The sequence below is a fragment of the Adiantum capillus-veneris genome, chromosome 3 (genome assembly GCF_014529385.1).
Source record: "Adiantum capillus-veneris isolate H3 chromosome 3, ASM1452938v2, whole genome shotgun sequence".
Classification (NCBI taxonomy): domain Eukaryota; kingdom Viridiplantae; phylum Streptophyta; class Polypodiopsida; order Polypodiales; family Pteridaceae; genus Adiantum; species Adiantum capillus-veneris.
The window spans coordinates 153,262,028-153,288,667 of record NC_140933.1 but is presented as its reverse complement, the minus strand read 5'-3'; the positions used below and the strand labels follow the sequence as shown (position 1 = coordinate 153,288,667).

The 26,640-nt window shown below is 42.9% G+C and overlaps 1 pseudogene; it reads left to right on the top strand.

Moving 5' to 3' along the window:
- Nucleotides 1-3,897: 3,897 nt before the first annotated feature.
- Nucleotides 3,898-14,540, top strand: LOC147461979 (putative pectinesterase 53; annotated as a pseudogene).
- Nucleotides 14,541-26,640: the final 12,100 nt, after the last annotated feature.

Here is a 26,640-nt window from a genome sequence, read left to right as displayed (position 1 = left end):
TGGGCCCACGTAGGCAGAGAGTCCCGTAGAGGATAGAGCAAAGGCAAGCTCCGATGCGGTCAATCATACAATTGTATAATCGCTTTTCAACAGTCTTTTGTTATGGTCTGCGGATGGAGGCTCCGGAGTCCGGACGTATTTGCAATCTACAAGTATCCACGGATCATAGATTGGCCGGGCACTGACCAAGTCTGGGACAATGTCTCCATCTCTCAACAGATAAGCCGTAGCGGTAGCATGTAGTAGACCGATCATTATTGAGACTAGTATGGCCGGCCAACTCATCGACGGCCACGTCTAGTAGACGCTGATTGCTGGAGTCTCCTGTCTCCTCCGGCCAATACTTTGCACACAGTGGTGATTATCTCGCACAGCTAACAGTAGACGGCAACAGCCGCCCCACAGGGGGAAATGACATAACCAATCTACCACACTTGGGTGAAAGAAAGGTTATACCATTTTCTCTTTTTTATTAGCGCACACACACACACACACCCGAGAAGAAGAGAGATGGAAAGGTGGAGATGGCGCTGAAGAGGATGTTGGTGATGAAGCTGGGGGTGGTCGGCCTTGGGGTATTTGAAAGTAAGCAGGGCACCACTTGGGGGGCCAACCAATGTGGTGAAAGTGTGTGTGTGTGTGTGTGTCGTTAGGGGAGCGTGAGAGGAATGACTGATAGTTGCTGAGGAAGACAGGTCGAGACTCGAGATGCACAGCTATGGTGAAAGTGTGTGTGTGTGTGTGTGTGTGTGTGTGTCGTTAGGGGAGCGTGAGAGGAATGACTGATAGTTGCTGAGGAAGACAGGTCGAGACTCGAGATGCGCAGCGATTTTAGTTTAAACTTTAAAAACGTAATCTCTCTCTCTCTCTCTCTCTCTCTCTCTCTCTCTCTCTCTCTCTCTCTCTCTCTCTCTCTCTCTCTCTCTCTCTCGTTGGGCCTTCTAACAGCCTGATAATCCACACAATTAGGCTACCGTTGCGTGCAGCTCGACGCAAGTCTCACCTCTCTCGAGTCCAATGTTTGAGAAAAACATGGACGAAAATTCATGTTTCAACTTTAACGAAAATCCACGTTTCAAAGTACTGCTCAAAATTAGAGATAAAACTGCACCTGTCCCCACTCCACCCATTGTCAACATCCGTCACACTTCATCATGCAAGCTCAGTGACCATGCCGGTGTTCAACACCCTCTTTTGCACCTGTGAGTAGTCCAAGCACGACCCCCATTTTGGCTCGCAAGTTCCCACACACTGTTCACCCCCTTATATGACCCTTCTCCTCGTTGTGTGACATCACCTTGTCGTCGCCTTTGCTTCCTCCCTCATCTATGAGCATGCCCTCTCCCAGCTCCTTCAAAAGGTGACTGTTTGTCAGAACCTGCAGATCCAACAGACCTACAAAAAGCCAAGCTAGCTTCCGACTCTAAATTGTTCTCTCCCAGCGTGAAGTGAGGAGTTCAGTACCATCTGCTCCAAGCATCATCTCCTATGTCACAAAAATGGCTACGTTTTCCAATGATCTGACGATCTTGCTGATGATGGCCTTGCAAGGACTGGTCCTCCCTCTTTCAACGGCCCTTAAATTCTTATACCTGCAGGACCCTGGCAACAACGTCATCACAACGACCATTATGCACAGCCACTCTTTGCGGCCATCCTTGGGCATTGACAACCAGCTAGACCATGACACAGAGCAAGAGTTGGACTCATCGACGGCCATGTCTAGTAGACGCTGATTGCAAGAGTCTTCTGTCTCCTCCGGCCAATACTTTGCACACATTGGCGATTATCTCGCATAGCCAACAGTGGACGGCAACAGCCGCCAGAGGGGGAAATGGCATAACCAATCTACCACACTTGGGTGAAAGAAAGGTTATACCATTTTCCCTTTTTTATTAGCACACACACACCCGAGAAGAAGAGAGATAGAAAGGTGGAGATGGCACTGAAGAGGATGTTGGTGATGAAGCTGGGGGTGGTTGGCCTTGGGGTATTTGAAAGTAAGCATGGCACCACTTGAGGGGCCAACCAATGTCGTGAAAGTGTGTGTGTGTGTGTGTGTGTGTGTCGTTAGGAGCGAGTGAGAGGGATGACTGATAGTTGCTGAGGAAGACAAGTCGAGACTCGAGATGCACAGCTATTTTAGTTTAAGCTTTAAAAACTCAATCTCTCTCTCTCTCTCTCTCTCTCTCTCTCTCTCTCTTGCTTGTTGGGCCTTCTAACAATTTATAATCCACACAATTAGGCTACCGTTGCGTGCAACTTGACACAAGTCTCACCTCTCTCGAGTCCAATGTTCGAGAAAAATGTGTCAGCTTATTATCGTGCCTTTTTCAATTTCTAAAATGCCGACTAAGAGCAAGGAGAAAAGGATAAATTCCGCCCCAAAATAGAGAAAAATAGTGCAATATCCTGATAGATAGCCTAAATTTCTAAAATTTCATCTTTGCAAATTCAAGGAAAGGGTGCTTCGAAAAATGATACCGAACACTGCCTGAGTCCCAAGTGCAAATTCAAGGAAAGGTACATTACATTCATGGTTTCTATGGCCTTCGCGATCATCTCAGCATGAAATATCTTAGTCCGGACTGCAGCTTCCCTTAGTTGTGGATTTACCAAAGAAGATGAGGTCAGGGACAAAAACTCTGTAGTGGCTTCACGACCTGCTCACACCATTGCCATAAGGCACTGGCAGGCTTATTCCTAGTCTGCTAACGTTTCGGCTGCAGAGGGCTTGCACCAGCACGCCATGGTTGTTGCTGGGTCGACCTGGAAACATAAGTGCTGCAAGACCCATCTACGGAAGAAGTACTCGAGCCGCCTATCACGCAAATGCGCCAGGCTGAAGCCAAAGCAGGGAGCTGAAGAAGCCATGGCTATGGCGGCTTCCTTGAGCAAGATGATCAAGGAGGTGTGGGAGAGTGGAGAGAGTGGTAGTTGGCAGCCCACTTCACCCGCATTAATCCAATGGAAGGCAAGCCAGCGTGGAGAATTTGGCAAGCCTTGATAGCCTGCTGCTGCGATAGAGTGTGTGTGTGTGTGTGTGTGTGAGAGAGAGAGAGAGAGAGAGAGCGAGAGAGATGTTGCCGCTCAAATTACAGGTGTGTTTCATCCAGCCTCTCTCCGGCCTACGCCTCCACTATGATGACCATGCTTAAGAAGAACTGATGCAGCTCCACCAGGCAGCAGGTGCGCGCAACAGAAATGAAGCGGAGAAGGATGAAGAAATGGGGGAGAGAGATTTGAATTTTGCAGGTGACAACCGTAGCATGGACAGGTCTGGCACCACCAGCTCCTTGCTCGATTAATGCACGCAGCCTCTACCTTGCGCCTCCATTGTGACACGTGTAAAGGTAATCGGATCTCTCTGTCTCTCTCTCGCACATTGTCACCGAGTTGCAGGCTTCTCTCTCTCTCTCTTTCGCTCCCCCTCTTTATCGCGCTTTTGGCATTTTGCCTTCGTCTCGCAGCTTGTGCCACGTGTAGAGCGCACTCCCCTCCGCCATATTATGTTAAATAGATGAGTCTGGATGTGATCTCTTAACAGGCCGTGTGATCCAATATTTGATCTAACCGCTCATGTCGATGGGCCCAATTATAACAATTTATGGTCCCTGCAGCAGCGCCTGCCCTCCATCGCTCCACGCTCGGGCGCCATCCCTATACGCCTTTTAGCCTTTTGAGGTACAGACGACTGACGTCCAGTTCAATACAGACGACAAACTAGTAATGTGGAGGTGGTCCTGCTTGATTATTTATTCTAAAAGGGGGTACGTAGCTGCGGATATATAAAGGGCGGCGCTGTCAGTCATATTGTTAAGCCTCACACGATTAAATGTAATACTTGCATTTTTTATTACTCATGCATGCTCAGCATTAAGTCCTGCAATAAAAAATATGGCGCTGCAAACTAAGTTTACATTCACTTCAGCAGCTACCGTACTACTGCCAATTCAAGTATCGTATGCATGGCTCGCCTTCTTCACGTTGGAGACGCCTTGTCAAGCTCTGCCGGCAGTACTGTAGTTGACGATATTGTTGATGAGAAGGAGAAAGATTTTGTGGCGTGGGTTGCTCGAGTGGGTGCAGCGAAAATTGACCTGAATGATAGTAGTAGCGGGGTGGCACATCAGTTCCTAGCTGCTGGGCGCACCTTGACGGTGGGAAAGGCGGGATCCAGAGCGCGGCTCTCAAGCGTGCAAGATGCTGTGGACGCCGTCTCCACTGGCAATGCCCAACGCGTTGTCATCCAGATTGCGGCAGGCCTTTATCAATAAGTGGGAAGTCGTCTCCTCTCTACCTCCCTTCTTATCTCTCGAATACCTGTCGACTAACTTGCTTAAGCTCAAGATCATCATCATGCCTTATGCAATTAATGTATTAATTAACTGGTTGCAGAGAGAAAGTGCATGTACCCTCGGGAAAGCCCTACATTACATTTCAGGGGGCAGGAGCAGGCCTCACCACCATCAGCTGCCATGACACGGCCGCGAGTAGTGGCGGGCTGCCTAACAGCGCTTCCGTGGCCATTGACTCTCACAGCTTCATCGCCAAAGCAATTACGTTTACCGTACGTGAGAGTGTGCTAGTCTTTTATTTATATACACACGTGAATATAGTTATAGTTCTCTGATGATCTCTTGACGTATTATAGAACTCGGCACCGGCTCCGCCCATAGGCTCAACCAACAAGCAAGCAGTGGCTTTGAGGGTGTCTGGCGATAAGGCTGCGTTTTACAATTGCAACTTTCCAGGACATCAGGACACTGTATATGATGATAAAGGTAGGCATTACTTCGAGGGCTGTCTCATTCAAGGCTCCGTGGACTTCATCTGCGGAAATGGGCAGTCGTTGTATAAGGTAGGGCGGCGCTGATGAATGATCAGGCTTTGTATAATTTAAGGCCAGTATATACTGATGGGCAGCTAAGCTAATTAACTTATCTAGTGCAATATATGACTACTTATAGGGATGCGAGCTACGGGCTCTGCAGCGATCAACGGAGGCGCTAACGGCGCAGAAGCGGGCAAGCCCGGGAGAGGCCACGGGCTTCTCCTTCGTGGACTGCAAGGTGACGGGCGCAGGCATGGCATACCTGGGGAGGGCGTGGGGGCCTTACTCTCGTGTCGTCTTCTCCTTCCCTTACATGGCCGACATGATCAAGCCTGTGGGCTGGTACAATTGGGGCGACTCTAGCCGCAACAGGTAATTTGTACAAGCAGCAATTAGTTAGAAAACGGTTTCATCCCTTCAGATTTTACACATATTTAAACTCTAGAGAAAGCCCTCAAATATGAACGGTGCCTCTACTATTCATTTTCATTTTGAATTCCCTTTTCTTTCAACAAGTATACCTTGGAAGGGTCTCTCATTTTACAGCTGTTTAAATTTAAAGAGATTATAATTGCCCTCATTGAAAGCCTTGGACTCCGGCATTTGACAATTGATTTTTTGAAAATTTAAGTTGAATTCAAGTTGCATATTTAGGGGATTGACAATTGATCTTTTGAGAATTTTGGTAAAAAAATTTATGGCACTTTCAAAAAAATGAGAGGTACATTATAGATTCTTTTAACGGAAGGGAAGTTTTTAACTCTATTGTTACAAATTTTAGGGACACCTTGATAAATTTTTCCATTTTTTTGAAACTTGTATCCATCAAAGGAACTCCATGAAACAATCATTGTATGCTTAGCAAACAAGAAACACAATGCTATCATTACAAGAAGCTATTCATATTAGCGACGCTCACACAGCGACGCTCAAAAAAAAAAATCTCGACGTCGCTATGAGCGTCGCAAATTTACAAAGAAATTTGCGACGTTCATAGCGACGCCGGCTGGGCTAAGAAAATAACCGAGCGCGCTCAAAAATTCAGATCTCAGATTTAAATTTTTCGACGCCCTCAAGCAAAGAGCAGGTAACGCTCTCCCTCACTCTCTCTCTCTCTCTCTCTCTCTCTCTTTCTTCTCCACACACACACACACACACACACGAGGAGAGGAAGGAGAGCCAGGTATGCTCCTTCCCTCTCCTCATTCTCATGTTCCCTTCCCCTCTTTCTCTCTCCCTCTCTCTCTCTCTCTCTCTCTCTCTCTCTTTCTTCTCCACACACACACACACACACACGAGGAGAGGAAGGAGAGCCAGGTATGCTCCTTCCCTCTCCTCATTCTCATGTTCCCTTCCCCTCTTTCTCTCTCCCTCTCTCTCTCTCTCACACACACACACATAGTGTTTTTGAGAGAGAGAGAGAGAGAGAGAGAGAGAGAGAGAGAGTACAAACAAAAACAAAAACGCACACACACATACATAAACAAAGAATGCACACACACATTGAGAGAGAGAGCATGCATAAACAAAAAACGCACGCATTGAGAGAGGAAAAGAGAGAGAGAACATGCATAAACAAAAAACGCACACATTGAGAGAGGAAAAGAGAGAGAAAACATGCATACGATCCAAAAAAATGCACACACATTGAGAGAGAAAGAGAGAGAAACTAATTTAACGTCGTAGGAAACTAATTAAAATTAAAAGAACTAAAGATCTAGCCGACGAGGAGTTGAACTCAAGACCTATTATTCAAGAGGAAAATGGCATAATCAATCTATCATACTTGGCATGGGTGATAGAAAGGTTATACCATTTATCTCTTTTTATTGGCACACACATCCACACACGCACACACACACAAGAAGAAGAGAGTTATAACGTCGTAGGAAACTATCTTAAAAGACGTTAAAGATTAGGTTATATGTAGACTTACATTAAATTAGATTTAGGTTTATTTTTAACTAGATTTACGTTTATTTACGCTAGATTTAGATTTACGTTATATTAGATAAGATTTAGGTCTCCATAGACTGCGATGCCTGCATGAAGCGGGTGAAGAAAGCCCTCAATGGAATATAGGGTATTGCTGCCTTCACTCATGGTGGGCTCCGTCGATCCAAAATTACTGGTGAAATGTCTTCAGAAGATAGGGAAGAAGGTGGATCTTCAGGGCGGCAAGAGTCACTACATCCCCGACACAATGACCATCTAGACAACCTCTAGTCATTCAACAGCAACTTCAAAGTTAGTAACAAGAGCAAGAACGGTCTAAAGGGCCAATTGCTGTCGTCAGATGTGGATGGAGATGAGGCAGCGTCACCGCCGGAAGTTAACTCTCACATCTTTAGTGATGAGAATGCCAACTCTTGCCGAGTTATGTGAAAAATTATGTGTTAAATCAGTTTTAAAGTTCTTATAATCCCTGTTAGTTTAGTTCTTTGTTTTTAATATAACATAATTTACGTTAGATTTAGATTTATGTTATATTAGATTAGACTTAGGTTTATTTAGGTTTACCCACACACACACACACACACACACACACACACACACAAGAAGAAGAGATTTACGTTTATTTAGATTTACGCTTATTTACGTTAGATCGAGTCCACGCAAGAATTACTTACGGTTTAGGGTTTAAAGTTAGACGAACAGTGAAAAGATCTACTGTGAAAAGATGTTAAGATGCTGTGAAGTGCTACAGCTACAGAAGAGGCAAAGGGGTTTTGTCCACTACATGCAGTATCATGTAGACGTGGGTGTGTAGATTTCTTGTACCCACAAATATAGGTATTGACCAATAAAGACGAGATTATAACCCGGTGGTTCTGATCTCCGTGCACCTCTAGACCGAGGTGTGCGGGGATTGGACATGACTAGAGAATGTGAGGTAAAGAGAGAGAGAGAGAGAGAGAGAGAGAGAGAGAGAGAGAGAGAGAGAGAGAGAGAGAGAGAGAGAGAGAGAGAGAGAGAGAGAGAGATAAGACGAAGAATGTGAGACCGTCCAACCGAAACACCTATCTCTCAACGAGGGTCTTATGTCCTTGTAATCAATGCAAGCATGCTGTGCGACGGACAAGACGTGTTTCTTTGCAGCACGTTCGTGAATTTGGCGAGTTCGATCCATCTATTATAGATCGAGTTGTTGCCAATTATAACTCGTCGGACTCTGACGCTGGCCAACAAGCAGCAATCTTGCAACCCAATAGACGTGTTCGCAGGCGCTTTGGTCAAGCAGCATATGTGAGGCCACAAGATGTAGCCTCTGATAGCTCGGGGGATGATCATGTAGAGCACATTCCCAACGAGGCAATGTTTGAGCCCGAGATTGATGAAATGATCGAGACGATCATGGATTCAGAAAGGCTTGTCTATGATGATATGAAAAGTGAAGCCGATACGCCATTGTATAATGGAGCACGTATGTCTAGATTGAAAGCACTCCTGGTTCTTCTCAACATGCAGGCAAAGTTTGGATGGAGTGACACTAGCGTCACAGCGCTTTTCATGTGATCTATTACAATTAGTTTACTTTAATAAAACTCTAAATGTATAATGATCTGATAGATTTTTACACGACTGTATCATATTTTTATGTTGTGTAGATTGCTGAAAGAGCACATACTACCAGCTGACAATGTGATGCCAGATTCCCGAGATGAAGCAAGAAAGATTTTGCGAAACTTGGGGATGGATTACAATTCTATCCACGCTTGTCCTAATGACTGCATTCTTTTCAGAGGGGAATACATAGACATGGAGAAGTGTCCGAAATGTGATTCCGAAAGATATCGAGTAGATCTCCACGGGACAAAAATTCCACAAAAGGTTTTGCAACATTTTCCTCTGCTTCCTCGCATCAAGAATTTCTTCGAATGTAAGTCCATGGCCGCCCTAGCATCATGGCATGAGGAGAATAAATCTTCGGATGGTGTGCTACGAATTCCTGCAGATTGCGTAGCGTGGAAACATATAGATGGAACATGGTCGGATTTTGCCAGGGAAGCTCGAAATTTGCGCTTAGGTCTGGCTATGGATGGCGTAAATCCATTTGGTCAAAGATCAACATCTTACAGTGTATGGCCCGTTGTCATCGTCAACTACAACATTCCCCCGTGGTTGACTACGAAGAAGGGGCACCTATGGCTAAGCTTGATTGTGCCAGGGCGATATAAAGTGGGGAATATGGATGTGTATCTTCGTCCACTATTGGAAAAGCTACAACAATTGTGGATTGGCATAGAGGTGGTGGGTATGAGCCGACACACAGGACGACGGAATGCTTTGATCAGAGGCATTCTAATGTGGACCATGCATGACTATCCCGGGCTAACAGAATGCTCAGGTGATCTATTGACACTCCTCACTCAGACACTGTAAATCTTGTTTTTTTCCATAGTTGATCTATTATCATGTGTATACATGCAGGGCTTCAAACAAGCGGATACAGAGCATGTGTCACATGTGGACCTAGACTGAATGCACGTAGGGCACCCTCACTGAAGAAGCAAATCTACGAAGGTCATCAAGCGTATCTTCCAGAGAATCATGTGTTACGCGACGGCTTTTTGGGAAGAGAGCCACCAAGGATGTCTGCACAAGCATGGTTAGAGCAGAAGGAGATGTGCGATGACGGATTGCCTCCAGGGATGAAGAGACTATCTCCATGGTACGAGTTACCATACTGGCCCCGACTCATGATCAATCACTTGCTCGATCCAATGCACATATTCAAGGATGTGGGTAATCTACTATGGGACCATCTGACCGGCAAGAAAGATACTTTGGGAGCCAGAGTTGACCTTAGAAATGTGGATCGTATGGAGCAATATTGGCCGCAAACAGCGTCTGATGGATCGATAAAACTCCCTAAAGCACCATGGATTTTCACAGGAGCCCAAGAACGCAAAGTAAAAGAGACCATTCGATCTTTGGGGACCCCCACTGGCATAATGCACTCGCTCCGAACGTGTTTTACTAAAGAAGGAAAGCTTACCGGTTTGAAGTCACACGATTGGCATAAAATGTGTCAGGTACGTTCATAGTGGACTTTAATATCATTGCTGCACATACTTTACAGTTTATGTTACCGGCTGCCATTGAGGGATGTTTGTCTCTCGACATCCGTAACACAATCTACAAACTTGCAAAGCTGGTGCAATGGATCTCACAAAAGGAGATCAACGTAGACTCCATACCATTCGCCAAACTAAATGCTGCGGAGCTTGTGTGCATGTTTGAGAAACATTTTTCTACTACAATGCTAACCATTCAGGTGCATCTTCTTGTTCACATAGTTGATGAGGTGGAAATAGCTGGCACAGTTCATTCCAGATGGATGTTCTTCTTAGAGCGTTTCATCAAAACGCTTAAGGGATATGTGCGTCAAAAGGCACGTCCGGAGGGTAGCATGGCAGAAGGTTGGTTGGTATCAGAGTCCCTAGTGTACATTGGAGAGTGGCTAGACGGATTTGATAAATTAATCCCGGGACACGCTATGGCGAACCATAGATGATGAACGCATATCTGGGATTGTCATGTGCAATCTCGGTGTTGAGAAGAAGATGACGGAAGATCTAGAGGCTAAAATCAACCGATTTTTCATGCTTCACAATCCAGTGATGCAAAAGTGGATTTCACAATATGAGGATGCAAAGCAAGAGCGACGAAGGGCACGAATCGAGTGGAGACGGGGAAGATGACCACCGATGCACTATCCAGCGGTTCTGGAGAGCCTACCAACCTTCATGAGCTTAAGATGGTTGCACAACCAATTGAAAAGCGCACAACAATGCGGTGACGAAGTGACTGAAGAAGAGTGGGAGTACTCTCGGGGTTGCGCGACCAAGGTAAGTTTGCAATGTACGACTAGCAAGTGACTTTATTTATAAACGTTTGAACGGCCACTCATAATCTTTGTTCGTAATTGTAGTATAAGTCATACACAGCAGCATGGTGTAAAGGTCGACATTTTAGGGTGGAACGAATCGACAAAAAGCGTTTTACTCAAGATTGTGGAATCATGGCAAAATTTGAACAGTCTAGTCGACGACGTTCCTCTGATGCAGATCTTGTGGTGGCGGAACTCACTTACTTTGGCACGCTGCAAGAGATTTTGAGGATCGATTACAGAGGATTTTTTGTCGACTTGTTCGACGTGCAATGGTTCAAGATAATCATGGAGGGTCGCAACGCTATTGTGCGTAGAGGAGAGTCTGGTTTTCTTGAGGTGGATTCTACTAAGAAATGGACTGACCTAAGAGACACTTTCGTACTACCCGAGCATTGTGAACAAGTAAGTATGTAAATAGTTAACATCCCCCTTTTACAAGTTATGTGCTTGAAAGCTCTCATGTAAGTTATGTGGCTCTGGCAGGTAATATTTCATCCTACAAAGTCTACATCAAACTGGTGGTACGTCATAGAGGTAGCCCCTCGTAGTGCAAGGACGTATGAAGGCTACCATGTGCCAATCACAACGACATCAATGGAGGAGATCAGAGAAAATGCTCAATCAGAAGCCGCTGCGGTGGTGCCAGACGAGCATCAAGATGCTACTACTCTATATGGGGTGCATGCAGAAGAGCTACAAAATGAAACAGAGGATATGTGTTTAAACGGAGAGCTCTATATAGATATAGGAAGTTATGCTGAGTTATGCGAGGATCAGAGAGAGATCTCTTAAAGCCACAAATATTGTATTTGAACAATTTTGCTCCGTGTTGTAAAAGCTCTGGCTCTCTAAGTACCTTCCATGGTGTATAACGCTCTTTTCTACTCACGCTCACATCTTTTGATTGAAAATTCTGAGTTTTCGACTTGCCTCTTCTATCACTCAATTCATTGCGTCATTGTATTTATATGCGTCATTACGTCATTGTATTTAATGGTCTTTGCGTCATTGTCTACTCTATTCATTCAATATTAAGTTTAAATATTCGTGTGTTTAATGCAGGTATGGATGATGAGGAGTTTCTTTCTTCTTTGTCACCGCAGCAGAGACAGTGGTACGTGGAGCGTCATCGCTCTGGCGCATCATCGCGCGTTCCTACTCCATCCGCATCTCCCTCTCTTTCGGAGCATTCGGCGCGCTCCGAAGCTTCCGCGTCGACGAGACGAGCTTCACACTCGTTTAGACACCGGCGCTCTAGTGGTGGCGGTGGCGGTTGTTGTGGGGATTCCGCCACCGATGCCTCCACACCGCCTCGTGTTCGACGAGGCTCTTTACCCTCCCCTTCTTTGCCCGCCCCCACACCAGCCACAGCATCGCCATCTACGCCAGGTTTTGCACGGCTGACTGTTCCTAGAAGCTACACACCTCTACCTACTCCGCCAGGAGCCACCCCACTCGACACTCCTCGCTTCGGGGCCCAGACGCCGGTGGAGACACCTGACGTCCGTACTCCCATCGACACGCCGCTAGAGACCCCTGCCGGGACACCCAGGTTCACGCGTCACCGGCTAGAGGGCTTGCCTTACTCCGTCGACATCAGCGGCGGCATCATCATGGATGATGATGGCAAGAAGGTGATCTCGCGCATGCGTGGTCTTTGCTCTCAACTGTTTAGACACTACATACTAAACAAATGGAGTGAAGTACCAAGTGATTTAAAAAACAGAGTCATCAGCATACTTCATGATGAGTTTCCCGTTCCAACACGGGATCAGCGCTTCAATGAAGACCTGATGAAGATTCGAATACGCGAATACTGCAAACACAAGCGTTCCGAAGTGCAAAAAGCAATCAAGAATGGGTGGAACAGGCCAGATTGGCTGGCCAAAGAAGATTGGAAGAATGCGAAGAAAGGAGCGCGCGAGAATCCCGACAAGTGGAAGCAACAAAAGGATACAGCCAGAGCGCGAGTAGAGGCAGGGAGCTCGCACCACTTGGGGAGCGGTGGATGGGCATCATTTGAGGCCGATTTTGTAAGTGTTTTCACATTGCTCTTTATGTTCGATAGTTTAGGGTTTATGAGTTTTTTAATTCTAACATAATGAAATCTTTGTATGTTTTGACAGTGGTCGATGACAGGACGTGATCCCACACCGTACGAGCGCGAGTACGCAGGCAGGAAGGGCTTAAACGCCTTGATGGACATTCTCAGTTCTCGCGGCGGCATGGTTAGTATTAGGATTTACTCTTTTTTATTTTTTGTATTGTTTTATAAATGTCGTTATATGTTTATACTTACTGAAAGCTGTCTTATTGTCTTTTTTTGCAGAATCCGACAGATACGCCGCTTGGACGCTATGAGACGTCTGACTAGACGACGTCAGTTTAGCCGTAGCCAGATAGCATTAGTTTAGGGTTTCTCATAGCTTATGTATCATGAGACGGATTTTATACGTCTTTTTGAACCATGTATATTATTACATTTGTCACCGCAGTTCCTTTTGCCAATCAATTCTTTATGCCTATGATGTTGTACAATTGTCATTATTACATTTGCCAATCAATTCATTTTGCCTATGATGTATACAATTGTCAATTTTGCAAACAATGCGTCTTGTGGGTGACTATTTTGGGTCTATTATCTACCCTTGCACTTTTTTTAAAAAGTGAATCAAGTACAATATGGTTGATGGGTTGAATGCCCTGCCACCAAAAAAAAAATCTCTCGAGCGTCGCTATTTATGGCTCTGTAGCGTCGCTATGAGCGTCGCTATAGTGTACGGTTTTAACGACGCCGGGGGTTATAAAAACCCAGTGTATTTCCGTCGTTAATAGCGTCACAAGAGCACACAACCTCTTGTAGTGTATGAGGTCACTTACAAAAATTGTACCTATCAATAACATTAGTTCAATAGAAGGTATCTAAAGTTCCTAAATGCATGTACAAAAAGATATAAAATTTTCCATTTTCAAAAAAACTTATAGATTTCAAAAAGAAAAGGTATGTTATCTTCCTAAAAAGATTCACACATGAGGGGTTTTAAAAAGATGTCTTGAAATGGGTAGTATTTACAATGGGGTCCAAGTAAATAAGATAAGAGCCAAAGGAGCGTAATTCAAATGTGAGGCTTCACCTATGTCTTGTGCACACTAGGGTATACAGTAAACAAAACAATCATCTATGAGGATGTTGCCAAATTCTCCCCAAAATTTGGACAAGATCTTAAACCTTTCAAAAAGATTTTAAACCCTTTTGTCCAAAGGAGCTAGCTTGGTTGTTTGAGCATTCATCCTTTGTGACCATGGTCATCGGTTTGATTACGGCCAAGTGACCCGCCGTTGGCACTCATGGGCGTACTTTGTCACCTCACAGTGGAGTTGTGCGATTTGCCAAAAAGAAAAAAGATTTTAATCCTTTCAAAAAGATTTCACATTTCAAACTCTTATATATAATGTTATGTAGCCTTGTAGCTCTTGCAATTGTCATGTCCTAACCATTTATAAATCTACGTAGTTAGACATGCTTTTATCACCCTGCTAGCATCAAACTTATAAGAAACTTATGGTCCTAGGCCTTTTGCTAAAAAATGTGGTGAAACCCGAGCAAGAACTTGATTATTAGATTCTAACATCTTTCATGGTGTAATGTTTGTACCATTTAGCAAGGTGTTTTTTGGACAATACAAATGTATAGGGCCAGGAGCTGATCAAAGTAAGCGGGTGGGTTGGGCACGAGACCTAACTGATGCAGAAGCATCTCCCTTTCAATCCCTTAGCTTTATTGATGGTGCATCATGGTTACAGTCATGAACACTTAATGTAGAGAAGATGTAATACTGTATTCAAAACTTACCACTACTTTGCTAAGCGCAAGTTGTATACACAATCACGTGACACTCCAAATGTATTCTCTCAATTTGTAAAAATAATTTTCAAATATAAAGCTCACCAATCAAGGCTCAAATCCATTTTTTTTCCAAAACCTATCAAATGAGCAATTATTGGTAATATAATCTTTTTCATTATAATCCTTCCATGGGAGATGTGTCTCACCTGTTCAAGTGTACATTTGCATTTCAATCCATGGCATTGCACTATGGGAGAATGGTGCTGTTACCGCACAACATTACCGCATAAGAGGAGAGAGAGAGCTTCAAGAAAGAGAGAGAGTGTATGGTGCAAACCCGGTGGCGCGTTCCCCAGCTTTACCACGACAATTACCGCCTGTATTACCGCACAAATAAACGCCCAGATTATCGCACCCGGAAAAGAATCCAAGTGATCCATTCCTCTCCTACTTTTCCCTTTCTATAAATCCTATTCTATTTTGTTACTTTTCAGAAATTGGTAACCCCCTTTTTGCATGGAGTGTAAGAAATCCCATTCTCATTGGGATTTTTAGTACCTCTCTTCTCTTTGCTTGCCTCATCTATTGGTATGATTCTCCTACTCTACTCATTTGTACTCCATGAGATTCTATATCAATAAATATTTTGTTTCCACTTCAAAATCTTATGTCAACTATGCATTCATATGAAAATGGCAAGTGAACGATGATCAAAATTGTATTGTCACCCCCTTTTTGCACGGAGTGTAAGAAATCCCATTCTCATTGGGATTTTTAGTACCTCTCTTCTCTTTGCTTGCCTCATTTATTGGTATGATTCTCCTACTCTACTCATTTGTACTCCATGAGATTCTATAAACAAAAATATTTTGTTTCCACCTCAAAATCTTATGTCAACTATGCATTCATATAGAAATGGCAAGCAAACGATGATCAAAATTGTATTGTCTTGCGTTCATAAACAAATAGCCCTTTTGTACAACATAAGTAGAGAAAGAAGTCAAAATCCAAAAGATATTTATTAATTTTCATCCTCCAAGAGATCTCTACAAGTGCTTACATCCATGTCCAACCCCATGGTAGCTAAATCAACAAATAAATCTATTGATTCATCCTCTATAGCCTCTCCTATTGAATCATCATCATCCTCTCCATCTTCGTCCTCCTCCTCACTATGGTTGGTTATTGGGAATGGTTGGTTCTCATCGACCTCAATTGCATCATCGTCATTGGCGTCTTCTTGAGATGGTATGGTGGGATTTGCCAAAGTCTCTATGTTCGTATCTGCAAAGATAGATCTGCTCTGTGGTGTGACTGGAATAACATGCCATGGTCGTCTTCGATACATACAAGGCACATAAAACACCTGTAGGTCATATAGCAAACACCAACATGAATGTAGTTTTGTATGTATCATATAATGTTTTAGTGAGTTGCACATGGACTTTACCTGCTCACAACTACTAGGTTGCACCAAGTTGTCGGTCTTCCCACGATGAAATTGCCCGGAGTCTACCATATAGAGTCCATTCTCATAGCTCTTAACCTCACCCGCAAACCATCGGCAGTCAAAGAGATATTTGTGAAATGTTTTGAAGTCCACTTTGATTATCCTCTCTATTGTTCCACATTCCCTCGCCTCTTGTGTTGTCGTGTCAAAGTTGCCCATAACTCCACTATCATGAGTGGTTCGACGCTCATCTATCTTGCAGGTTCGAAAATGACGTCCTTCGGACCACATAGAGTTGAATGTGAAGGCCTGCAAAAACCAATCAAGATAGATGAGAGAGAGAGAGAGGTGACACACATACACACACCCACACACACACACACACACACACACTCACACACATACACTAAACACATTGAGTATATTACCCTTGGTAGACATCCTCGCACGTACTCCCATTATTTAGGGCTTATTTGTTCTCCTTGTGCCTTGGCCTTGGTCATGGCATTGTGTATCCACCCAACTGGAATTAGATCAGGGTATTTGGCAAGCTCTTTAGGAAAGGGAGGTGCTCGCCTACCGCCATGCGACCTCTTCCATGCTTCCCTCTCCCTTTCTCTCGTTGTACGCACCTCCACATACATATCCACCCATTTGCCCATGATGGGAGTATCGAGTAGACAATGGTTGTTGACTATGGCTTGAAATTCCCTATCCAAAATCAAGAGAGAACCTTTCCCACTTAGAATGTTTGAGTGTTTTTTTGGATCCTCTTCCTCCGTCTTTAAACGAGGCAATGATGGGTCTATTGTGGAAAAATATTGAGAGACATACACAAAAGCCTCTTGTACAATCCAATCCTCTGCCATGCTTGCCTGAACACATGTACATGAAACCATTAGTGATTAAAGTAACTAATAAAAAGCGTTGTGAATACAACCCAATCCTAATAAGGTTTAACGCTTAAGATCGATGAATACCTCTGGTTGTGATCGTAGCCTTACAAAGTCTTTCAAGGTCTTTAGGAACCTCTCAAGAAAGAACATCCACCTTGAGTGAACCACACCACAAATGGCTATCTCCTCAAGAAGATGGAGCAATAGGTGAACTTGGCTAACAAGGATAGAACGTGGGAATGCATCCTCAATAGCACAAGTTTCTTCAATTGCTAGAAGTCGAGCTGTTGGAATGGCTGAAACTTCGATTTCTTTGGAACTCACAAACCTATAACCAAAAAAAACTTCATAATCTTCATAGTAAAGTTAGTTTTCAAAGTAAAGTTTAGGAGGGAGGATCAAATGTTCTATACCTGACAACTTCTCCCACCTTGAATATTGCAGTCTTTACCTTCATGTCCGCAAATCCACTAGTACTAATTGGAAGCACAAACTATTGCACAAACAAAAAGGATTTTTAGTATCCAGAACCCTAAACCACATACACACACACACACACACACACACACACACATTACCTGAAGAATCTTGTGCCAATCATGGGATTTGAGCCCATACAGTTGTGTGGATCCTCCTTTCTTAGTTTTAGTGAAGGCACCCTTGAGCGAACGCATATAACCTGTTGGAGTACAGATGGATGCAATGACTTGTTTCATCCGCTCTTGATCCACCCTTGATAGAATCCAAGGTGCCTTTGGAAGAACCATCTTCCCCCGAGGCCCCATGTGAGGTGTGGCCGAAGGAGGGAGCCTCCTTATGGCCCTCATGTCCTCTCTAGCCCCCAATGATTCTTTCTTGTCTACTATGTGATCCCATATAGCTTGGCCAACATTTTTGAACACATGCATTGGATCCAATAGGTGTTGGATTTTTAATGAAGCCCAATAGGGTAGTGATAAGAAAATAGAGTACCTAGACATACCCCTAGGTGGATCATTGGGAGGAGGCAATGTGCTGTGATGCGTGTTCCAATGTCTTGCCCAATCAGCCATGGTCCAATGGAGTGGCTCCATCCCATTGCACGGTGGAGCATAAGATGGATGTGTGGGTGGCAAGAAGATTTTTTTATATAAAGGGGGCACATGCGTGCCCCCGCGAAATTGAATGCCAAAATTTCAAAATCGACCTCCTCTTCTGCGCGGGCCTGTTTCCCTCTCCATCTCCAAGCTCCCTCTCCTTCTCCCTCTCCAACTCCATCTCCGACCTCTATTACTCTCTTCATCTCCATCCCCACCATTTCCAAGAGACCGAGGTCACGAATGTAAGTGCTCAAACTCTCTCTCTTTCTTCTCGTTCTTCTACACACACACACAAACACATACACACACACACACACACACAATGCATACACATTGCACACATACACACACACACAATGCATACACACACATGCACACACACGCACACACACACAATTTTATGCACAATCACACACTAATGCTTGCATTAGTGTGTGATTGTGCACAAAATAGTGTGTGAAAACACACTATTTTGTGCACATTCACACACTTATGCCCACATTAGTGCGTGCATGCATTGTACACACACTAATGCGGGCATTAATGTGTGATTGTGCACAAAATAGTGTGTGAAAACACACTATTTTGTGCACAATCACACACTAATGCAAGCATTAGTGTGTGCATGCATTAGTTAGTTTTTACACACTATTTTGTGCACAAATTACACACTAATGATGCACTAGTTAGTTTTTACACACTAATGCCCGTATTAGTGTGTGCATGCATTAAACACACACGCATTAGTTAGTTTCTACACACTAATTTGTGTCTAAGCACACACTAGTGCAAGCATTAGTGTGTGCATGCATTATACACACACTAATGCTTGCATTAGTGTGTGATTGTGCACAAATTAGTGTGTTTTCACACACTATTTGTGCCCAAGCATTAGTGTGTGCATGCATTAGTGTGTTACCACACACTAATTTGTGCCCAAGCACACACTAATGCAAGCGTTAGTGTGTGCATACCTCTCTAGCACACACACATGCTTGCATTAGTGTGTGCTTATGCACTAATTAGTGTGTTTTCACACACTATTTTAGGCACAATGCATGTATTATGCACACACACACTAATTCTTGCATTAGTGTGCATGCATTAGTGTGTTTCCACACACTAATTTGTGCCCAAGCACACACTAATGCAAGCGTTAGTGTGTGCATACTTCTCTAGCACACACTAATGCAAGCATTAGTGTGTGCTTGTGCACTAATTAGTGTGTTTTCACACACTATTATTGTGAGCATTGGTGTGTGAAAAAATTGCACACACTAGTGCTTGCATTAGTGTGTGCTTGTGCACTAATTAGTGTGTGAAAACACACCAATGCACGCACACACACCCTAATGCTTGCATTAGTGTGTGCTTGGGCATGCATTAGTATACCAAAACATACCTCCATTAACATTAACAATATACCAAAACATACCTCCATGTGGGTGTGCGATGAAGTTGATTGAGACCCCAATGGTCACCGAGAAGCCCAATGGTAGATTAAAGTCCAACACACACACACTAGATTAATTTCTTTGCCACACACTAACGCACACACACAATAGATTAATTAGAAGCACACACACTTTCATCTAAATGGATGCAAAAAAAATAAGCACATAAACCATAGGTAAATGGGTAGTCTACAGAGGTGGTAAATCCGTCATCCAAGAGTTTTGAACTCCCAAACCGGCTTCTCCTTCATCCAACCCCCCTTCAATTTTATCCCTTTTTCCTTCTGTATCCTATCACCCTCTCGATGGACCCTCAGTCCTTAATTAATATGTACTTATGCTTCATCTAAAAGCAATCGTTGTAATGTTTTTGTTTTCGGTCCCATGGGTCATATCTGGCCTCCATGGATGATGATTCAATCTCTCTCTCTCTCTCTCTCTCTCTCTCTCTCTCTCTCTCTCTCTCTCTCTCTCTCTCTCTCTCTATATATATATATATATATATATATATATATATATATATATATATATCGCTTCTCCCCTTGGTTCACCACTTCCGCATTGTCAACTTAATTTGATAGGGTATTAGAGCCTTGGCATCGAGAGCACGCCTCGTGGGGTCACTATCAGGAGATCTTGCATAGCACGTGCGTGCAAGAGGTATTTATAAAACCCCCTATCTTACATTTTTTGAGGTATTTAAAGACCCCTTATGTACCACTTTTTCAATGAAACGACCCCTTATGTACCAATTTTTTTACTTTTTTAATTAAAAAACCCTTCTGTAGGAATATTTTGTGTAAGAACTCATAAGAGAAATTAACCCCTTCTATTGAACTCACATGTTATTCTACATATTTTTGAGTGAACCCCTCGAAGAGTACACATTGAGAAGAGAAGGCGCTTCTCCCCTCCTCTACTTGTGGTGATCCTCTCTCCCACAATGGTGGTGGCATTTTGATATGCTGCATTCATTTCATTCTTTGCCTTTTCCCTGTTGTTGCTGCCAATCCATTACCAAAACTGACATGGGGGCATTGCACCTACTGTTTCAAAAATGCTAGTGTTTACAAGTGATGACATTGGTATCTTGACAACGGGTACAGGTGATCCTTCCCTCATGCATTTCAAACAGTGAACATTGATTCATCTAGTCCCCCCACCCCCCTTTTATCTTAGCATTTTGAAACGCTATTTGAAGAGCCGATGATGGTGGGCACCTTAGGGCATATCGAAGGGGGCCCACATCAACAATGTCTTAATGATTTGGAAGTAAGGATTTTGAAGCCCCCTTTTTTGTAGAATATGGTGAATAGTTTGGGAATCTATGACTAACTTTTGAAGTGCTAGAAGATAGACAATTTTTTTCCTAGATCTTGTACCTACAACATGGGCCCCCATTGCTCAAGATCATCGACACACTGAACATCAATAATTATGACCATTGAAATTTGGTCATGAGACTCTATTCATGCAAAAAGACTTATGGGATATAGTGGATGGCTTAGAGCCACATCCTACAAGGGATCCCAACAATAAGTACACCTGCCTTTAAGATGAGGAGCATCAAAAATCATGTGTCCATTGGGATGCAAGGAATTCTGGTCATTGAGGAATCTCTTACAAAGAAAAATTCTCCATCATCCATATAGAGTTTGAAGACACAATGATATGTGGTTCAAGCTCTTTGAAATGCTAAATCAAGATTCTATAATGCAAGTGATCACCCTTCTTAATCAATTATCTGCCATCAAGTTTCCAACCAAAGTTTCATGCACTCTTTTCTAATGAAGGATAAGGTTATTTGTGATCAACTATCAGTTATGAAAAGTGCAGTGACTAGTACTTAGTCGGCTACTTTGCTACTCACAAAATTGCATGAGGAGTACAAAATGGTGTCTAGGAAACTTCACGCCGCACAAATCACAAGGGAAAAGCTAGAATTTGATGATCTCAGCTCTTTTCACATTGAGGAGAAAGCCATGCTAATTACTCAAGGAAAAATTTGAGCTTTTGACAAAGGTAGTGAAGCACTTGCTGCTTCAAATTCCAGAAAGAAGCTTGGGGGGTTCACCGTTCAATACCCCATATATAACGTTCATTTGCGGGGTATTTAAAAAACCCCTCTTTTAACATGTTTGAATGAATAAAATGACCAGGATTTTTTTTCTAAAATTAAATATAAAAACCCCTTATTTTAATTTATCTCTGTTAAATTGCCTACATTTTTTTTCATTTTAAAACCCCTCCTTTTGAACTCACGTTATACATTAACATGATTACATAGTGCACCCCCCAAGGAAAGAAGTCCAATACCTGTTGTTACAACTATGGAAAGCGTGGTCATTTTTCTACAAATTGCAAATTCAAATGAAAAGACAAAAGCTCTACAAAGACAATAAGATGTCTCCTTCATTCTAGTGTATATCTTTCAATATTTCTACACTTAGATATAGTCTAGAATCTATTTTAAAACAAAGGAGTGTCAATTTGATGAACATTTCATTGGAGTGCACCATACTCTAAGGGAACTTCAATGTATTACTAGAGGGCATCCTATTATAAGGGGACTTCAATGTATTACTAGAGGGCATCCTATTGTAAGGGGACTCCGATTTATTGTTAAAGTGCACCCTAATTTTTGGGGACTCCTTTTTTATTTGATTAGGGTCTTTTTTTAATTATATAGTAAACAAAATTTCATTTTTGTTTCCTTAAGGAATTTTTATGTCAATTCATCTCGAGGTTGCAATTATTTGTGAATATGAGAGAAATGATATTTGATGTCAAAATGAAACTTGCAAGTGTGGATTGGAGAATTCATGGACTTTGAGAGATCTCTTTCTTGGGCACAAATGTTTGCTTCAAGAATTTTATAATTACATCCTTCATGTAAAATATTTTTAGAACCTAAAAGACTTTGAAAGGAAAACTATGGAATCTAAGTGGATTGGAGAATTCATGGACTTCGGATGTGTGAGAGAGATCTCAGCTTCTTGGGCACAAATGTTTGCTTCAAGCATTTTATAATTACATCCTTCATGTAAATTATTTTTAGAACCTAAAAGAATTTGAAAGAAAAACTATGGAATCTAAGTGCATGTATTCTTGAATTGGGCTAAAAGTTGTTGTATGCATGCATCCCTTTAAATTCCTTTATCTAAGTGCATGTATTCTTGAATTGGGCTGAAAGTCGATGCATGCAATGCATCCCTTAATGAAGGTTTAGATTTAACAAGATACAAAGCTAGATTTCTTAGACATTACCTTCTCCAATTTGGTATGCATCTCTAAAATCGGGATCAATAGCATACTCATCTATCATAAAAGATAGATCATTGTGAGTTGCTATGGAAACCGCATTCACTTTCAACTGTCTTGAGAGTGCATCGGCTACTTGATTATGCTTGCCAACAACGTGAGCAATATGAAAATGAAATTGCAAAAGGAAATTTGCCCACCTCATTTGTTTGTCGGAGAGTTTGGTATGCGTCATGAGGTACTTAAGACTTTGGTGATCCGTTTGCAGAATGAAAGGAGTCCCCAATAAATAGTCCTTCCATGAGTCTAAGGCATGTAGAACTGCGAGGAGTTCCTTTTCATATATGCCTAGAGCTTGCTCAATAGGGCCAATCCTTCGACTTTCATAGCCTATGGCATGCCCTTCTTGGAGAAAAATAGCTCCAAGGCAATCACCACAAGCATCACATTGGACCTAAAATGGCTTGTAGAGATCCGGTAGTGTAAGCACATGTTGAGAAATAAGCTTTTCAAAAGCATTGTTCTCCTTGGGAGACCATGTATACCTAACTTTTTTCTTTGTTAGGTCATGTAATGGTCCTGCTATTAGTAAGAAATTTTCTATGAAGCGTCTATAGTATGTACACATACCTATAAAGCTTCGTAGTTCGTGAAAATTCCTTGGTTTAGGCCATCCTTTTATTACCTCTAATTTTGATGGATCCATTTGGATGCCATCTTGAGAGATAATGTGACCTAAATACTGAATCTCTTGTGAGAAAAATTCACTTTTCTTTCGATTAACATAAAGTTTATTCTCTCTTAGAACTTGAAATATTACCTGGAGGTGTTGCTAATGAATTAGATGATGATATCATCAAAGAACACTCCTGTAAAGGTTCGGTGAGGCCTGAATAGCTTCTCCATCAAGCGGTTGAATGTGGATGGTGCATTGGTCAAGCCAAAAGGCATGACAATGTATTCGTAAAGACCAAACGTAGTGCAAAATGCGGTCTTTACAATGTCTTGATCAACTATCCTTATTTGATGATAGCACTTTTTAGGTCAATCCTACTGAAGTAGGTGGACCCTTGTAGCTTATCAAATAGGTCTTATACCCGTGGAACGGGAAACCTATTCTTGATAGTGATCCTATTTAGTGCTCTATAGTCGACACACATACAATATGTGCCGTCTTTGTTGCACTAGTAGCACAGGAGAACAAAATGGAGATGAGATAGGCCTAACCATGCCCTTCTCAACTAACTCATGTACTTGCTGCATAATCCCCTCTTGTTGAGCTTCAGAAACACTATAAGGGGGTTTGTTAGGTGGTGAACATCTTGGAAGAAGTTCAATTGCATGGTCATCATTGCCTCGATTAGAAGGCAGCTCACAAGGGATGTCGTCAATAAAGACATCTTGAAACCCCTTGAGAAAATTGGATAACTCTAGTTCCATTTGATTGTGTATATTTTCTTTTGCTAAAACATTAGGTTCATTTTGAGAGTCTTTAACAAAAATCATGTACACGGAAATAGAGCTCTTTATTGACTTATTTGAAATCTTGTGTATGTACAATGGATATGGTGTTACCCATTTGCTTGGCATCTATGTACATATCTTTTTCCCTGAACCTAAAGGAGTTTCTCCTTTTAGGGAATTTAAAATTGGAAGCCATGCGATCAAACCATGGTGCCCCTAGGATGACATCCTCATGCTTGAGAGGAGAGATAAAGAAGTCCTCTTTGTCCACATAACTTTGGACATGGAGCCTAATTTCCCGATTAAGGGAGTGACTGAAGCTTCTTGCCCCTTGAAAGCACCATTTGCTGGTAGGACATCTCCCATATCGTAAGCTTGTATGCCTAGCTTGGTGGCCAACTCTGTGGATATGAAATTGTGAGTAGAACCAGGGTCAAAGAGAATAAAATCATCATGTTCTCTTACCTTTCCCCAAGCATGGCATAGAGGAGATTCTTTGTGGTGAGTTTCCTCCTCTCAGATTTCGACCAAGGTAGCTCTTGGAGGCTCATGGCGGGTGTTCTTTTGGGGACAAGCGCGGTACGCGCATGCCGTTGCTCGCCGCACTTGAAACATCGGTTATCCTTGCGATAACGCTCAAGCTCTTCAGGAGAGAGTTTATTTTTGCCTTTATAAACTTCCTTCTCTTTAGATTTGTTGGAATTTGCCCTTAGGAGACTTTTGGACATTGTCTTTCCCCTTAGGCTCATTGGAACCCTTGTTTTCCGTGGGCTTAAGATTTCTTTTAGTCCCCTGTTTGGAAATTGATTTGAGAAGCCACCATAGTATGGTGTATAACCGCCAATATGGTGCGCGGCCTTTGGGAGTTGACATACTCCACCAATTCTTCAGTTAAGCCCGCACAAGTTGTTGCTTTTGCTCTCCAATATCCAACTTTTTGAAGATAGTGTCTTTGAGTTGTAGGTACCAAAAATTTTCAACATATTTGTGAATGGATTCATAGGGAGAGAGCTTCAAGCTTCGCCATTCGGTGAGTACTTTGTCTTTGGCATCGGTGGCCAAAAACTGCTTATAATGGAAGCTCTTAAAGCTTTCCATGTTCGTGCAGCTTCACCATTGGCCCATAGGCTAGACCACCATTGTGTGGAGGACTTTTGAAAGTGCATAGCTACATGGCATAGCTTAGAGGACTCTGTGAAGCCCTCATCTCCAAACGCCGCATCGAACTGTTGGATAAAGGCCAAGACTTTGTTTGTAGCACTAAAAGCGCCATCGTAGGTAAGGAAAGAGATGCTCTTACCTCCCTCTTTGAATTTCTTGAGCTTGGATGACCTCTTCCAGGTGGCATAGGATTTCTTATGGCCTCTTCTTTTTGATGGTTCAAAGGTTGCACCATCACTTTCTTCAGAAGGTGAAGAATTTGAGGAAGATGGAGAAGAGGGTGACCTCTTTCTCGCCTTTTTCTTGCCTTGATCTTTGTTGTCTTCACCATCACTTTCATAAGAGTAAGAGGCTGAAGAAGATGGACAAGAGGGTGTCCACTTTCTTGTCTTTTTCTTCTCTTGATTTTTGTCTTCCCTCTTTGAAGTATGGTGTGGAGGAGTATGCGATGGTCTTCTTTGTTTTGGAGGTGATGGAGAGTGTTTAGCCCGCCATCTTTGTGCAGCCATCTCCATCGACGAGGCAAGAGACTCTCTTCTTTCTCGTTCCTTTGGTGGAGGCTTGAATTCTCCTTTGAGAAGGAGATGCGTCATCAAGGAGCAAATTTCTGAGTCCTTCATATGGATCCTCTTCTTCTTCCCAAATAGGAGAGAGACCTCTTTTGGAAGTCTCGCAAGGAGGCTTTCTAGGTGCTCTCTTGTCATGGTGGGAATCTTAGAGAATCCCATGAGCACGAAGCTGCCGTTGCACTTCACTTTGGAGGGATGCATTGCCCATGGCTTGTTGATGCCTAGAAACAAGATAGTTAACAAGCATCATGGCATCATTAGTAGCCTGCTCATTAGCAAAATGACTCACATAATCACTCATATTAACATAGCTTAGCTTCGTAATTAGCATGGTAGAGGAGATGAGCATGCATTGAAGCTTGGCTCTTGGTTGGATTTGCATCACAAAGCCAAGAGTTGTTGGTGTAGGCCTCCCTTCTCACAAGCTTGGAGTAGGTGATAAGCTTTCCATTCAAGCTTGAGAAGAGAGAGAGATTCTTCTTACAAGCTTGTTTGAGTGTGTGTGTGTGTGGATAATTGCCTTTGGACAATCAGCCCCCTCTCTCTCTTGATCGACCTCTCTTGCTATTTGCTTTTGCAGCTAGCATCTCATTGGACCTCCCCAGGCTTAGCCAATAGGATTTTAGGAGCATAAGTGATAGCCTTCTAACATGTGTCCGCCTTTCCCCATTTGTGAGAGCTTTAGGTAATTAATAAATGCAACTAAACTCTCATTGGACCCCTTTGCCT